A 14,857-nucleotide genomic window follows, 5' to 3' on the forward strand; every position below is an offset into this window, starting at 1 on the left:
TCCAGTCTGTAATCTGTTGCCAAAATTTTGAAGGTAGCAATTTATTCCCTACCCCTCTATTCTCTGAGAAAGAAATAGTAACCCAAAATGCCTGTAGAAGTTTTCATAGAAATCAAAATAGCTCTGTGTAAGAGTCAACACTCATCTTTATAGCAACAGCTCTATAAAGTACAGAGCATCCTCCTATCAAGCTGGCAGTAAACTGAGCTGCAGAGACTTTAAATAATATCAAAGGCAAACTGGCCAGGCAACAGTGCCAGTAAAAAAAACGGCATTTTGGTTGTCAAGTGGCATAATCTTAAACACATTATACATTGAGTAATGGGCTTAGAGGTTTTCTTGTTACCAACACCACTCTAGAAAACATTCCTTCAAAAATATTTCAATTATGTGGCTTCTTTTAGAAAATAAGATCCTTAAAGGCACAAAATGTATTCAAAGACCTTTAGTTCTCTGAAAAACACATACCTGTATAAGGGGTGTAAACCAAGGAGCCTGAATCTCCTAATGACCTCTGCATAGTTAACAAAACTGGTTACTACTCTCTGTAAGCTGGTGCTATGGGAGGCTCTTCCCTTATAACAGTGATACAGCCACTGTTTTATTGTTGCTATTTTGTTTAGTTGCAGTTTTTGTTGAAGCTTTGTATTCTTCACTGTCCTTGTGAATATCTGCTGCAAGATGATAAATCTTTCCTGTTCTGAGGATGGATATGATTTCTAGAAAAAGACTAAACTTATTTAGAATTAAATCTTACCAGTAGGGTAGACAAGCAGGTCCTATTTAATTGTTTAAAATAATTTTGTACCTGGAGAACAATGAATATTTATAGACTAGCAATGACAACAGAATGAAAATTAAATACACAGTTTTATTCTTAGAAAAATTCTTTATTGACAAAAAATTTGATGATCATCTAAGTCTTTAGCAAGTTCTAATAGTTTTGCTCTTGGAGGTTTTTATCTCTGTTTTGATAGCTGCTGTTGCTTAAGGGTGCAGTGGCTTTTGGAATTTCTTAAAATAAACACGCTTGCCTCATTGATTGACTCCTTTCAGGAAATATTTCTTTGTAGCACATGATGCTATTTGATAACATTTTACTTACAGAACTTTTTTCAAAATTGGAATCTGTCCTCCAAGTCCCTGCTGTTTGCTTTATCAATTAATTTTATTTGATGGACTAAATCCTCTGTTGTCATTTCAACAGCATTCAAGCCATCTTCACTAAGAGGACATTCCATCTCAAAGCATTTGTATTGGAAGGAGATGCCATCTCAAAGCATCTTTATTGGAAGGAGATTCCATCTCAAGAGGTCACTTCCTTTGCTCTTCCTTAGAAGCAGCTCCTCATCCATTAATATTTGCTCATGAGATTGCAGCAATTCAGTCACATCTCCAGGCTCCACTTATTACTGTAGTTCCTTTTCTCTTTCCACCACATTTGCAAGTATTTCCTACACTGTTAAGCTCTTACAAATAATATAGACTCAGAGGAAATTTTCTTCCTAACTAATCTGATGAGACCAACATTTTTTTGATACCAAAGCCAGAACAGTATGTGCTCAATACTTAAAACTATAGACCAATACTCCTTATGAATATGATCTTAGTCACTTTTTGTTGACAACACAAAATACCCAACATCTACAACTTAAAGTAAAAGAGATTTACTTTGATTCCATGGTCAGCTGGCTATGAGGCCAAAATGGGATGGCAGAGAAGCATAGCTGAGGAAAAGTTACTCAGTTCATGAGAGGAAAAAGGAGGAGCTGAGGAGAGATATATATCCTTCCAGGTCACACTCCCAATGAACTGCCTCTTCTTATCAGGTCTCACCTCATAACTGCTTTTCAGCTACTGAACTCACCAGTGGATGAGTCCATTGATGAGTAGAGTACTCTCATGATCCAATTACCTTTCAAGCTCAACCTGTGAATGCATTAGTGATTGGGGGACATTCTTGATCCAAACCATAACAAATATAGATACATAAATTCCTCTAAAACACTAGTAAAGCATATACAGCAGCATATTAAAAGTATTTTGGAAGTATTGCTTCCCTTTCATTTTCATTAAAGAGTTTCAGCATTAGCGTCATTAGTTCTTCTCTAAAATTCTTGTAAAATTCAACAGTGCATCTGTCAGGACCTGGACTTTTCTTTGTTGGTAAGTTTTTAATTACATTTTCAATTTCATTGGCTGATATAGGATTACTTAGAATTTTTATATCTTCTTGATTTATTTTTGGCAATTTGATTATGTCTAGGAATCTGTCCATTTCTTCTGTGTTTTCCATCTCATTAGAGTACAGGTTTTCAAAGTAGGTGTTAATGATCTTCTGGACTTCTGTAGGAGCCTTGTGATTTCCCCCTTTTCCTTCCTATTTGCTTGAATTATTGTTTTTCTTTCCTCTTTTTGATAATATCTCGTGCCTATGTATTGTACTTGGAGGGACTACTCTGAAGATAACAATACACAATATATTAATTATTTTACCATCCTATTATCTTGTTTGGAATTTTTTTTTCTTCTTTAATAAAAAGTGTTATGTATCATGATTAAGTGGTATTTATCCCATGGATATAACAATTCACTATTTAAAATCAATCAATTTAATACACAAATTGATAGCACAAAAAAATATAGGATCATTACAACTGATGCAGGAAACAATGATTTGACAAAGCTGAAAACCTTTTAATTATTAAAAAATTCCATAAATTAGTGATGAGAAAGGAACTTCTTCAACCTAATAAAGATTACTTATGAAAATCCCACTGATAACATCATACTCAATGATGAACTGAAAACTTTCCCTCTAATATCAGGAATAAAGTAAGGATGCCCAGAGGGCTGGGGATTTAGCTCAGTGGCACAGTGCCTGCCTGGCAAGCGCAAGGTCAAGAGTTTGATACCCTGTACCAGAAAAAAAAAAAAAAATATATATATATATATATATAAGGATGCCCAATTTTTTACTTTTATATAATACTGTACTAGAAGTTCTAAGCAGAATAATTAGAGAAGGAAAATAAATAAGTCACATCCAAATTGGAAAAGAAGTAAAATATTATCTACTTATATATAACAAGATGTTAGGAAAAGACTTAGTAAAAGACTTAGAAAGTCTTAAAAAATGCACAACACATATTAGAGCTAATGGAAAAACTTGGCAAAGTTACAGCATGAAAAATCAAAATTAAAATAACAGTTATGCTTCTCTGTACTAAGAATAAAGAATTCAAAATAAAAAATAAGAGAAAATTTTAATTTGCAATACCATACAAAAGTACTAAATATTTAGAAATAAATAAATTTAATCAAGGTTTTATAAGGTGTACACATGAAAAACTATAAAATATTACTGAAATCAACTAAAGAAAACCTAAATAAATGAAAAGGCATCACATGTCATGAATTTAAGTACAATATTGTTAGAATACAACCATTTCCCAAGACATTTACGGATTCAATGTCATCACTATAAAATTCTAACAGACCTTTCTAAAGAAATAGAAATCCTGATCATCAAATGTATATGGAATTGAGGAACCAGAAATAGCCAAAACAGTCTTCAAAAAAAAGACCAGTGTTGGAAGATTCACATTTTCCAGTCCTAAAACTTAATATAGCTGTGTGTGGTGGCACATGCCTGCAATCTCAACACTCGAGAGGCTGAGGCAGGAAGAACCCTGCAAGTTCGAGACCACCCTGAACTACATAGTGAGACACTGTCTCATAAAACCAAAACCTCTCAAAAATTAAAGCTACATAGTGAGTTCGAGGCTACCCTGAACTACATAGCAAGACCCCATCTCATAAAACCAAAACCTCTCAAAAATTAAAGCAAAGTTTAGGTAATCAAAACAATGTGATGCCAATATAAGGACAGGCGTATAGACCAATGGAATACAATTGAGGGTTCAGAATTAATCCATATGTGGAAAAATAATCTCTTCAACAACTAATTTGGGGATAGCTAGATATCCATATGCAAAAGAATGGAAGTTAGGCCCCTATTTCACACAATAAAAAAATTACCTAAAACAAATAAAAGGCCTAAAGATAGGAGTTAGAGCCATAAAACATAGAAGAAAGCAGGAGTAAATATTCACAACCTTGAGTTACTTTATGGTTTCCTAAAAATGACACCAAAGCACAGGCAACAGAAGCAGAACAGGTAAGGAAGCTTCATCAAAATTAAATACATTTGTGCAAGAAGATCCTACCCAGAAAGAGAAACAATAATCTACAGAATGAGGAAAATATTTGCAAGTCATTGCTGGATAAGTTTCTAGTATGCAAAATACATTAGGAACAATTTCATGAAACAACAAAAAAATCAATCATTTTCTTTATGGGCAAAGAACTTGAATAGATATTTCTTCAAAGAAAGTATATAATGACGAAAAAGGACATGAAAGAATTGTTAAAATCATTAATCTTTACAAAAGTGCACAGAACAACTCCAATAAGGGAGATCTAACATGGCTACCTAGAGGAGAAGTCGTGTCAGAAGTGCTCAAAGAGGATTCACTGAAGACAAAGTGGGGGACATACTTATACCATGAAACAGAAAATCAATTGGAAAAACAATACATGTAGATCAAACCAAATATCTACCAGATGGTAACTAAGGCAAGAAGAGAATTGTGTGAATACTCAAGCTTTTTGGCACAGTAGTCACATGTGAATCACGTGTACATTCCCTTCTTATCATATATAATCTGAGTTCCCACCATATTTTATCTTATCATATTGTATTTATTTTTAGGGTTTGTATTTTCCCATCAATTTAGTTGCTATTTACTTTTTCTTCTCTTCATGTCTCCCTATTTAACTTCTCCAAGTCCAGCTTCCATAGCAATACTATTTTAATTTTGTGACATATTGGTTTCACTCACTTTTTAAATTCTTCCTCCCAAGTTTTTAGTTCACTGTATTCTGCTCTCTCAGTCACTCCTATATTCTTTTGTATTAACTTTTGTTCCCTATACTCTATTCCTTTTGCTTTTCCTTGTCTTACCTACCCTGCTATCTTCCATTGCTGTTTTTCTATTTTATAAGGGCACAAACATGTCAATAACTTTTCATGCCTATATCTTGTAATGTGAAAAACTACTTTGAAGATAACAATATGCAAAGTACTAACCATTGTTACTCTCCTGCAATCTTGTTTTTAAATTTTATACCATTGTTTTTATTGTTTATTTTTCTTTACCTTAAAATAAAAAATTAAATAATAAATAAATTGGAAGTCCCTAGGTTACTAAAAAGAAAAGTTCCAACAATATCACAGCTTTTCTCAGTCTCAAAGTACACCTCCCTCCTCCTATATCCCATTGTTGCTCTCACAAATACCCTTTTAAATCCCTCAATATTAACCCTTCAATACAACTAAAAGACCTCAAACATAATCTCATCCCATATCTAAGGTTTTTACTCATTATTATGTTCCTATCTACCTCTCCCTTTACAGAATTACAATTCTCTTTCACCCATCCCTCCATCTCTTCTGTCCACTTCTCCTTCCACATCACAAAATAACTTCTAATAACAATAGAGTACAGGATGTAAACAGTATTGATAGAAGATGAACGTGTACATGCAAGGTTTATCACATATAAACAATGTGTGATCAGATCTGTTGATGCTATTTGAAGTGGAAGTAATTGTTCCTCAAAACACAGGGACAGAGTCCAAACAACTTAGACTAAATACTATCTCTAAACCCATAAACCTGAAAAAATATCACTGGAAGTCAGTATCTTACCAAAAAGATACTTATATGAATTACAACCTCTCCCCACACTACTTGACCTCAATATTCAACACCAAAAAGGGGGGAAAAGTGAAAAATATATATATTTGTTGGAAAATGTGATAACAAAAGACTCCCAAGGTAACTCCAATAGAGAGGAAAGCAAGCACAATGTAGTGGACCCTTATAACTTGATTAAAGAAGAGTTAAAGAAACTTGAGTTCAAAGAGGACATGACCCAAAATTTTATAGGATTATCCAAAATAACCAATGTGGACTTAGGAGAAACAAAAAATTGGAAGAGTTGAACAAAGCAGTTCAAAACACAAAAGAAGAAAGTTTACCAAAGATAAAGAATCCACAAAAATATATCAGACAGAGCCACTGAATATAAAAATGCAGGAAATTCATAAATTGAAGAAATGACCAATGTGATGACAAGGTTTCTGAAAGCAAGGACATAATGGTAAATTTAACTGATAAGCACAGATACTACACTTGATGTTAGCCAAAAGGCCCAGATGCGATTGACAAAATGGTAAATTATGCAGAATTACTCAGAGAAGCCTTAAAAATGTTAATAGAAGAAAAAGCCATCAGACATCTACTAGATGATACTAAGACCAACCTAAAACTACCTGAGGTTAAAGAGAAATTTGAAGATAGCACACATGGAATAAAAAATTTGTTTACAGAAATTACAACACAAAGCTTCTGTAGTATGAAGAAAGTGTTCAACATACAAGTAAGTGAGGCACATAAAACACCAACTACAGCGAAAAAAAAGTATGACACATTATAATTAAAATACCAGCTGTCCAACAAAAATAGAATTTTAAAAGCTGTTAAAGAAAAGCAAAAATTATATATGTAAAAGTAAATGCATTAGAATTATAGCAAACTTCTCAAGACAAAATATGAAGGCCAGAGAGCTTGAAGCTAAATGTTTCAAGCACTAAAAGCAAACAATTTTCAACACAGATTGGCATATGCAGCAAAACTTTCTTTCAAAATAAGCAGAGAAATAGGTACATTCTCAAGAGATTTTTGACAACAAAACCAGCAATCCAAAAAATACTGAAGAATATTTTACAGATATAACAAAACTGACAAAACCAAAAGTCCAGATGGAATGAACACATAAAGCAAGGTGAATACATAACAAGATAAGAAAGAAAAGATAAACAAGGGAATAATCAGAAGAAAAAGAATGCAACAATAGGAATAGATCAACAACTATCAATAATAATTCCTAATATTAATGGACTCAACTACCCAATTAAAAGAGATAGATTATCAGATTAGATTAAAACAAACAGAATCAGTCTGTTGCATTTGAGAAATTAATCTAATCCTACAAGAAAATTTGTAGGCTAAAAATGACAGAACAAAAAACAATATTTCTTGCACCAGGACTCTGAAAACAAGCAGGAGTAGCACTTTTACTCTCAGACAAAATAAACTTAAGCTAAAACTTATCATAAGAGACAAAAAAGGTCATTTGATACTCATTAAGAGAATAATCCAATAAGAAGAGATAGCACTTGTAAAGATATATGTACTAAATATTGGAGTACACATCTTTATAAAACGAATACTGCAGGACATAAAAAATGAAATAATTATTAGTGCAATAATGATGAATTACTTCAGTACACCACATTTGCAAAGAGATAGATCAACTGAATGAAAAATTAATAAAGAAATGTCAGAACTGCATTACACTCTTGAACATATGAACTTAGTATATACATAGAGTGTCCTACCATAGTGCAACACAGTAAATTCTCAGCAAAGCAAAAAACTTTCTCCAAAATAGACCACATACTAGTTCACAAAGCCTGCTTAAATAAATAATAGAGAATTCAAATCATTCCATGTTTGCTGTAGACCAATGTGCAGTGAAACTAGACATAAATCATAGAATAAACCACAGAAAATTTAGAAACACCTGGAAACAGTAACATACTGCTGAAGACCCAATGGGTCACAGAGGAAATCAAGGAAGATATTAAACAATCTCTGGAATCAAATAAAAAACCCAGTACAACATAACAGAACCTGTGAGACACAAGGAAACAGCCCTAAGAGGGAAGCTTATTGCGGTCAATGCTCATATTAGAAAAACAGAACATGCTGAAATAAATAACCTAACGATAAACCTCAAAATATTTTAAAAACAAAAAATAATCCAAACACAAACCAAATTTAAGGACAGAAATCATAAAGATCAAAATGGAAATTAATGAAATTGAGACTAAGACAAAGAATTTATGAATTGAAGAGATGGCTCTCTGAAAGAATAAACAAAATAGACAACCTTAGAGCCAAACTTAGAAAAGAGAAAAAACTCACATCAATGCAATTAGAAATGAAAAAGGCAAAATCACAAGAGTTGATGTCAAAATCTAGATGATTAGTAACTACTATGAAAAATTATTTTCTAACAAATTGAAAAATCTTGAAGAAATGGACAGATTCCTAGAGTCATATGAATTGCCCAAACTAAAATAAGGAGCCATAAAAATTTTGAACAATCCAATAACAAACCATGGCATTAAAGTAGTAATAAAAATCTTACCAAGTATAAAAAAAAAGTTAGGACATGAATGGGATTCACTGTTAAATTCTACAAAATCTTTAAGGTTGTTATATCACCAATACACCTCAAACTCTTCAAAGAAATTGAAAGGGATTGAGTGCTTCGAAACTCAGTTCAAGAAGCCAGCATCACTCTGATCCCAGAAGTAAACAAATATCCAATTAAGAAAGAAAACTGCAATCTAATCTCCAAAATTAACATAACTGCAAATATTATTAATATGATTTTGCATATAGAATACAATATATGACCAAAAGCATCATACCTTATGACCAAGCACACTTCAAACCAGGGTTGCAAGGATGATTCAACATAAGCAAATCAATAAATGTAATTCACCGCATAAAAGCAGAACCAAGGACAAACACCACATGATCATATCAAAAGATGAAGAAAAAACTTTTTACAAAATCCAACACCCCTTCATGAAAAAAAAAATCCCTGAAAAAAATAGGTATAGATGGGTCTTACCTGAACCTGATTTTTAAAACAAATTATAGCAAACCAATGGCCAATGTCATATTAAATGGGGAAAAACTGAAAACTTTCCAGCTAAAATCAGTAATAAGTAAAAGATGCCCATTATCATCACTTCTGTAAAACGCCATACCTAAAATGTTAGCCAGAGCAATCAGACAAGTAAAAGAAATAAAAGGTTACATATATGAAAGGAAGAAGCTAAAGCATCATCATTTGTAGATGACATGATCCTCTACTTAAAAGACACAAAAAATTCCACTAAAAGTCTCTAGAATTAATAACCAAACTCACCAATGTACCAGGATACAAAATCAACACCCAGCAATCAATAGCATTCCTGTACACCAACAATGAATTCACTGAGAAAGAAATTAGGAAAACAATACCATTCACAATAGCATCAAAGAAAAATGAAATATTTTGGAATTTCCCTAATCAAAGAAGTGAAAGTTCTCTACAATGAAAAGTATAATACTGTGAAAAGGACAATGAAGAGGACATCAGAGAGTGCAAAGATGTACCCTGTTTCTGTATAGGCACAATCACTATAGCCAAAACGACCATACTCTGAAAATTTATAGATAGATTCAATGCAAGCCCAATTCCACAAAAACAGAAAGCCCACTAGTTGTCAGTGGCTGGAGGAGGAAGAAATTGAAAGTGACTGATTAATGCATCCAGGATCTTTTGGGGTAATGAAAATGTTTTAGAACTAGATAGAAGTGAAGGTTGCTCAACACTGTGAAAATACTGAATGCCAGTAATTTGTAGTTTTAAGATTGTTTACTTTATGTTATGTGAGTCATCTCAATACAAAAAAGGGAGAAAGGGAGACGGAAGGAAATTAGTAATTACTGAGTTATTGCCATACATTAGACATCATGCTAGACTTATGTCTTATCTGATTAAATCTACTAAAGAACCTTGTGAGATGTTATCCCCATTTTAGAAATAAAAAAATGAAGGTTCGTGTAACCTAATTTCAATAACTAATAAAACATGAATCTGAAGTCTACCTGACTTTAAAACCTATATCCTCTTCCACAACCCACTCTTCAGGAACCTATCATACATAGTCCCGTATTATTCTGTGCACATGGAGTTATGGCTCTGATGGAGAATAAAGCACAGCTGCTCAGACCATTCTTCCCAGTAGCAAATTCTCCAGAACAGAAATATTCAAATTAAAATTTCATTTTTGTGCTAAGCCCTTCCTGGTATATGAAAAATTGTCTATTCCTGAAGAGACACATAGAACGAAGTTGTGCTGCTCTACTCCTTTTCCCCTCCAGATTTTCAAAATCTGACATTGTAATTTCAGGGGCTTTTGGAAGTCCTCATTCCAAAGAGGTACAACTCATGCTTTAACTCTCTGACTTTACTGAAGGGATGAAGCCCTTCCTCCAACAACTGGAAAACTAAGCTGAAAACAAGATACTCCTAGGAAAGTGAACACACTTGTGTAATGATTAGGATAGAGCATATCATTCCATAAAAGCAGACTTTAATAAACTGGGAAGAAGGGATAGAAGGAGTACTACACCTGCCCTTCTTAAGGTCATACAAAGGGGCAGTCACAGGGTATCTGTCACCACCATATAACTTCAGAAAAGGCCCTTCTCAGTGATTTAATATTCTCTATCACTGTGTAACTCTACAACTCGACTTTACAAACTTGCTCAGGGCCATTTCCACTTGCATTCCTATTAATGGTGAGCACACAAAAAGTCTTTAACTAATCATGTACTGTGTTTTTGTTTACATTTATTTTGTTAAGATTAATCACTTCTTAATTTATGATCTTATGCACTGATTACTGATATCCTGTCCTGATGTAAGAGCTTAAACGTACTTTTGAAATAAAAGTTATTCTCATTTATAGTCATTCATGTTCCCAATTCAGGCAAAACTGTTCCTTAAGTAAAGTATTAGCCTTGGAAAGTGCATTATAATTTATGAATGCACTAAGTTTGCATGTGGTAATTATTGTTCCCTATGTTGAGCTTTATGAATGACATATTGCTTATTTTCATGATATCAGGCTAGGAGTTATACAAACCAAGTGAAACTGATGGAGTCCTGGCTCCCTGGAAGCTTATGTTGTAAAGCAGGCACTGGCTCAGCTGCTTTTGAACATATATTCAACACTTCTTCCCGCATTTTTAGAATGAATTTCAGAGCTGGATCCTGCAACTTGCATTCGTGTTGCTTGACTTCCTGGGGCAGAGATAGTGCTGAGTGTTAAAACCCACTATCACACCAAGACATTTTTTCAACACCCCAGGTATTTTAAGAATCACCTCGTTACATTGCATTAAATTTCCTTTGCCATTGTTGAATATTTCTCTACCATGCAAGTAGTCAGAAACTACTTTTTTGAAACCAAAAACTTGCTTTCAGTTGTTCAGTTTATTACAATGTTTGTGGAATTATGGTCATTCTCATTATTAAGGCATAATTGCTACATGTAGAGAAGTCACAAGAAATTTGATGTAGGGTATAGTAATTAGCAGGATAAAGAGCAATCTCTCTAAAAAGCAGAATTTTAAAGAATCAGTCACTCTTTGGGGACAAATAGGAAGTAGAAGACAGAAAAAGCCAGGTTGGACTCACTTGAGTAATTGGTTATTTGTGAGAATCAGTAACTCTTTCCCTTTATGGATATAAAGATCCTTTAGTTTCTTAGTGTATTAAAGGTTGGAAAATTCTTATAAATCTTTGCTCTAATCACACCCTACTCATAGTATGTGCTCCACAAGAATGATAGGATAATGAGGAGGTGGCAATGATGAGAACAATAAATTCTACCATTTATCACAACTTATTTAATTTGTGAGAACTTTTCCATGTTGTTTCCCCACAAATATTTTATATGTTCTGTGATTCTGTTCAATATTAGATCTGATATGCCATGTGGGTAGAATTAAAGTAAAGTATAACCTTTAAAATGTGATACTACCTTAAATGTCAGCTGTTCTCAATGTAGGGGTGATTTTGCCCTAAGGGACATTAGGCCATGTCTAGAAACAATTTTGCTTGTCATAGCTAGGGGGACAGGTTGCTCCTGTCAGCTAGTGGATAGAGGGCCAGGATGTTGCTAAACATCCTACAATGTACAACATAGCCCCCATAGCAAGGAATCATGGCCCAAAATATCCATAATGTCCAGACTGAGAAACCTTCCTTAATGCAAGTGTAGAAACTTCACTACCTGGGTTCCTCATATCAATCTTTCTTCATCTGTTATTCTACACTAAGTTCTGATGAACATATACCGTTTATCACTATGGCCAAGACCGTAAGAAGAAAGTACCTGAATTTCTAAGTGCCAGTTGTACGTTGACAGTCAACCTGTCACGGTGTTTGAATAGGTCAGGCTTTGTGAGTAGATGTAGCCTAGAAGACAGACGGAGCTGGGCTTATGTTATTCAGATAGCTGCTTCCATATTTGACTGTGAGCCACTTTTGTAGATGTGGCCTCTGGTTGTAAACTACTGCAAGAAATTTTAGATAGACAAAGTATATCCTTGACCACCAAGTGAAAAACTAAAATATTTTCCATTTACAGAGATGATGAGCTGCTCAACCCCAAGTCTGACAAGCAACCCAGGTAAAACTTGCGCCCCTGCTAAGTCTCTTAATAATTGCACTACGAGATCCTCTAGTGGGTTTGTCCTGGAGCTTGCATAGTAATGCCTGACCTTTGTACAGTGCTTTTATCTTCTGAAAGGATTTTGTTTTGTATATCCTTTATTTGAAGAGATTAGAGAATATGGCAGGAGCATGATAAGACAAATGGAGATTGAGAAATTTTGGTCTAAAATTCAGAAGCATACATAACTCTTATATGTTGAAGAAAATTGCACTGTATGTAGGGCCTTTGAAGGAAACAACTCACAATAGTAGGACTTTCTTTCTGCCTGAGCACTGCTCCTGGGTGCATCCTAGGCTTACAGTGGAAGCCTCAGCTGGAGAGCAATTTGACCAGAAACTACTCCCAAAGTCTTGAGCACAGCCACTCTATTGTACACATCCCTTCTGCCAAAGGAGGGATTGGCTTAATCATAATATAATCATAATAGCTCTCTTCTTTGGGAAGTTGTACATTAGAATTTGCTGGATCACCATAAAACTGCTTTCTCTTTTGGAACCGGAAATCGAACTCAGGTCCTCAGGCTTGCCAGGCAGGTGCTGTGCCAATGAGCTATATCCTCTGCCCCCTTAAAACTGCTTTTGAATGGAAGAAATGTAGAAGCATCCTAGAGTCAAATCATTTATGTTCAGCTACCCCTTTGACTAGTCTTTAGAAACAGTTCTTAAAATATTTAAAATATGTAAAGGAGAAATCTTTACCCTCATCCCAGCCACATCTTTACACACATACACGAACACTTAACCACCCAAAGTAATACTTTTTGGTTCCTCCAATGTCTTGCTCCTATACAAAAACTTAATACTCTCCAGAATATTGGACCATCTCAAGGTTAAGAGACCTAAGGAAAAAGGAAAACTTGTCTTGCTGAGTGTCCCCAGGGACTTGGCCAGTGTATCCTAAGAGGAGAGTTGCTAGGACTCCCAATAAACATAGCTAAACCAGCTTCAGAGGAGCAACAGTAGCAACTCTATGCCACTTATGCAGGGAAGATGGAACTGGCGTTTTCTAAAACTGGATGGAGTCTCTAGCAGTGTGCTCAAAGCTTTAAGGCAACAGGGGAAAGTAGAGCTGAGTTTTCTTAGAGCTCAGGATTGTTCTGAGAATGGGGAGGGAGGAAGGATTTGGAGTACCAGCTCTTCATCCAGAAAGGAAGAACTTGCATTCCTTTTCCCAGAGAGAGCTAGTAGGGGAGATAAGAGACAAAACCCAGATTTGAGGCAGTATGGCTGGGAAAGGACATGCTGCTATCTAGGGACCGTAGGTGCCTGCAGGTTGCAGACAGAAGTGCAGCAGGTTTCAGGAGTGTCCCAGAAGGTAGGCATTCTGAAAGCCGCGGGAGCCGCTGGAGATGCGGGGGGCGGGGGATACCTCAGGTAGCACAAATGTGCAAAGATCTCTGAATCACCCAAATGTCCGGTGACACTATCCTCCCACCCTCCCCGTTTCGCCTTTCCAGACGCCACTGCCAGCACTAAGTAACTTAATCCCTCATCCTATACTGCTATCCCTCCCTGTGTCATCCAAGCTGGGTCTTGGAAGACAGATCCCAGGGGTGAGAGGGACACTAGTGGGAGAATTAGGTTGTTCTCCAGGACTGCCTGCATCGGGCTGAACAAGACACAGCATGAATAGAAGCCAGCTGCTGAAGACCCCAGGTAAGCCCCTTGAAGACTCAGGACCCCTGTCTGGCCGAAACCCCTCATACTCTAGCCTGCTGAACTACCCTTCCCAGAGTATGATCCATGGCGGCTAGCGCAGCCCAGCCACCGCCAGCAAAGAGCCCCGGTTGAGATGAGTGGGCAGAGGTCACTGCCCAAAGCAAGGGGCACTCAGGCCAAGGGGTTAGGAGAGATTCTACAAGCCAGGAGTCCCAGCCGCTTCTGTCCCCTTTACCCATAACCGCGCTCAGCCTCGACCCCCCCCCCTCCATCGCGCCCCTCCAGTCCCTGCCTTCACCCAGGGGAGGGGGAGACCTGGGGAAGCGAAGGAATGAAACAGAAAATTCCGTACCGAGGGGGGAGAGATGAGACGGTGGGACAGGGCAGCGGGGGCTGACTTGGGGCTGCCGCTGCAGCTTCCTTCCACCCCTGGCCGCGGAGCTGCAGAGAAGGCAGGAGCTGCTGCTGCCCCTGCAGGCTGCCCCATCCTCCCTCTTTCCCTCCTCCTCCCCCGCCCCGCCCACCCCAGCCCAGAGTGAGCCCGGTTGGGGTGGGGGGGTGGGTAGAGGGCTCAAGGCACCAGGGCTGCTGCTGCTGCTGCTGCTTCTCCTTCTCCTTCTCCTTCTCCTCCTCCTCCTTCTCCTCCTTCTCCTTCTCCTCCTCCTCCTCCTTCTCCTTCTCCTCCTCCTCCTCCTTCTCCT

This window comes from Chinchilla lanigera, unplaced genomic scaffold (genome assembly GCF_000276665.1).
Source record: "Chinchilla lanigera isolate Chin_1 unplaced genomic scaffold, ChiLan1.0 scaffold00089, whole genome shotgun sequence".
NCBI lineage: Eukaryota > Metazoa > Chordata > Mammalia > Rodentia > Chinchillidae > Chinchilla > Chinchilla lanigera.